The sequence below is a fragment of the Lygodium microphyllum genome, chromosome 12, assembly GCF_053477565.2.
Source record: "Lygodium microphyllum isolate KBCC chromosome 12, Lygodium_microphyllum_v1.1.10, whole genome shotgun sequence".
Lineage (NCBI taxonomy): Eukaryota > Viridiplantae > Streptophyta > Polypodiopsida > Schizaeales > Lygodiaceae > Lygodium > Lygodium microphyllum.
In genome coordinates this window covers 40,769,105-40,772,668 of record NC_141146.1, presented here as the reverse complement: position 1 = coordinate 40,772,668, position 3,564 = coordinate 40,769,105, and positions in this window count along the sequence as shown.

Below are 3,564 nucleotides of genomic sequence, written 5' to 3'. Positions count from 1 at the left end.
GAGAACTAATCTTACTCCAACAGGTAGCAACTAAATGACCAGACTTCCCACAAATGTCACATTTCACATTTGGACAATTCCTGGGGAAGTGCTATCCCCCACACCATTTACAACTGAATCTAGAGGGTCCACCCTCTTCAGGGCGTCGACTCCCTATCAAATTTTGTTGCTTCTTTAAGAAATTAATGTCGACGGCTATTTGTCAATATTGTTCGAAAATCATATCGGTATAATGCTTCATCATGTCCTTGACTTCACCAAGGACATTAGATGCACTCGACTCGTAGCCTCGATCATCAACCCATCGTTCCATTGGCCTAACAATCTGATTTGGCATTGGCTGTTGACCTATAGGAACAACATTAGAACTTGAAACTTGGCCTCCAACATTTGATGGAGCCAACTGACTTGCCATGGGCATAGTCACACTGGGAGGAGCCGGTAGTAAAGGTACATTCGAAACCACACTTCCTCTCCCAACAAGGTTAGTCATGGGCATCCCTTGACTTCCATTCGTCAATGCTGGATTGCCACTAGGTACTAAACCCCCATTGATATTCATTCGAGAGGAGTAGGCCATTTGTAATCGTGCTTCTACTCCCTCTGCCCGCGTAATGGTGGTGTCTATATCTGCTAAGGCCACACTGCTCAATTGTACTTGGATATTAAAGTCCAACCCATGCAAAAAGTATTGCAATTGGGCAACTGGTGGAATGGGAATGTAAGTTTGCAACTTACGGAATACTTCCTTCAACTTCTTAGCATATGCTTTTACATTCTCGTAAGGATCTTGGCGCGTTACATTCAAGACCCACAACCAATATTGGCCACCTCTTTCAGGGGCATATTCCGCTCGGAAAGCTGCATAAAATTGATCAATGGTGGTTATGGTTCCAGACTCTATGCTGTGATACTAAATCGTAGCCCTTCCTTTTAACGTCATATTGAAGAACATCATGAGATGTCCCTCGTCTTGGATGCGATAATTGAACATCAATCTCTGAAATTCACAGATGTGAAATTCTGCATCCTCTTCCGCTAACCCATTAAAAATGGGCAAGGGAACTCCTAAGGCTGGTAAATCCTACGTCCCTGCAGGAATCACAATAGGCTGTGCCATGGTGACTATCGAATTAGCAATAGGAGCTTGAAGTGACGGATTCATACCCCCACTTGAAGTGGGTAAACTTGGTGGAGAAGAGGAAGAACTTATGCTTCCTCCTGCCCCTAATGGAATTGGTGGAGTAGTTAAATGACTGAGACCACTGCTCGTATACGTACTGGACTACTCCTTTGAGGAGAATAACGACTTACAATCTCTAACTATCGTCTAACCCTCTCAGCACGTTCGGCTTTCTGGATTTCGGCTTGACGGTCCCTGTCAAAGGACATAAACCAACTTCCTTTTGGTCCCTAGAAACCCTAAATCCGAAAACCACCACTTATAAGTGGCTCCCGGCAGACGCACCACTGATGGGACCTAAAACCGGCCGGCCCTGGCTCATGCACTAGCCGAACCTCTATCATGCGCTCAACAACCCCACAGCCTCGCGGCCAGGAGCGTGGATGACACATACATCATCTTCCTAAACATCTTGCGTTTGTATCACGTCTCGTAGTCCAACTCTAACCCAATTAACACTCCTCAGAGGGAGTCCCTAGCACATTGCCAAATAGCACGAAGTACAAACATAGGAGATCCTCCCACGGCTGACTGCCGCTACCTCACTGCGACTCTCCTACATCTTGGGGATTGGCCCCTCGATGCGTCGCTAAACATATATAGCACAATATCGCACATATTTCCACTCAAGGTACCACTTGATCGTATCCAGGAATGTACCATACCTCACTTTACTTTCCCCTAGACCCAACGCCTACCTACAGCTTGGACAACCTTACTCACTCAATGTTGGTCACGATCTAGAGAATACAGGTGCTATGCATCTAGGAGATATTGTCTGATACCCTTTAAGTTTCTTTATGATTTATGCAAGTAGTGAATGTCCATGTGCTCAAACAAAGAAAAATCAGCATTTGTGTTTAGTGCAAAAGTATTCTTTCAATGAATTTGACTATCGCTCGTATGCAGCGTTGCATGAACCTAGCACCGAGAAACCCTCGTGCTACTAGATCCTTAATTTTTAATTATTGACCAACCTAAATGGTATGCATAGAAACCAACAAGATTTTCATCATTTCATTTAGCATTTAAACACATTTTATACACTCTACCCCCTCACCCGTTTAGGTTGTGCATTATTGACCGGTTTAGGGTTCATTTTCCACATTTTTTGTGTATAAAAACAATAAACACTCACTAAAATATAAAGGTAGGGCTGAACTGAGGCTAAACCTCATACTTCAAACCCCCCATACATCTACAAACATGAATCTTATTTTTCCTTAATTTTCGGCACTCAAAATCCATTTTTTCCTTTTTTGACCCATTTTTTCTATTTTTCTTGTATTTTTTACAATATTAAATAACTAAAAATACAAAATGAGTTGTGGGCTATGGCCCTTAGGATCTTTTGTAGCAAAAACACAAATTTAGTTGGTGTGTCTTATTATATTTCCCATTTATATCTCAAAAACACCCAATTTCCCCATATTTCGCGTGTTTTACGGGTTTTATACTATTAATTTCAGTCACAACACTTATGATTTTCTTATTTTTTGAGCATAAGCTGATTAAACTCATAGTAAACAATAACATAATGCATAATCATCCCATGGGAACAAATATTCATGAAGCAAATTGCATAAAACATCAATTTCCTTTGTAAAAATGAAATTACCGTTCTTTGCGGGTTGCGGGTTTTAATTTGCCATGTCTCGGGACTGATTTCCAGCAGCCATTAATGCTCATGACAGTCCACAATAAACAATCTTCATTCCTCTTGAACTAGGGAGCAATCCGGTCTTCATTGGACAAGCATCCGTCATCCATTCTTCTTCTTCTTCACCACATGAATCTGCCCTTAGAAGAGAGAGAGGGAGGAGAGAGAAAGACTAAAATCAGAGATCTTCATAGAGACCACCATTTGACGGGCGAGAGGCGGCGATAGAGTCAGCATAGAGAGGGTAGACAAGGGCCAATGTCTGTTGCATGGGGTGCATTCAACCTCCATCCTCCATCTCCCAAGATCATGGCGCAAAAATCGGCGCATTCTTGCCACGTTTTTTTTCCTTCCTCACCACGATTTCATACTAACTCAAAAATTTGGCATAAAATTCCCCCTAGCCCCCAAAGGTCACCACTCCTTTGGCCAAACTCATGTCCACCTTTTCAAATCTTGCCCACTTTGTGGCCATTTCCCCGTCCGGACTCCGAATTGAGCTCTGAAAAATCCTGGGCATTCGGCTTGACATCCCGCATTGTCCGGTAACTCTTGACAACCCGCACGATAGTCTGAAAATTTATGAAAATCAACAAGTGTCGCTCGGGCGTCTTTAAAGCACTTTGACGCTTAAAATCGTCCTAGATCGAGCCGCGGCCTTTGACGTTGAATTTTTTCCCTTGATATTCATAATTTTTAGCTATTTTTAAGCACTTCTTGG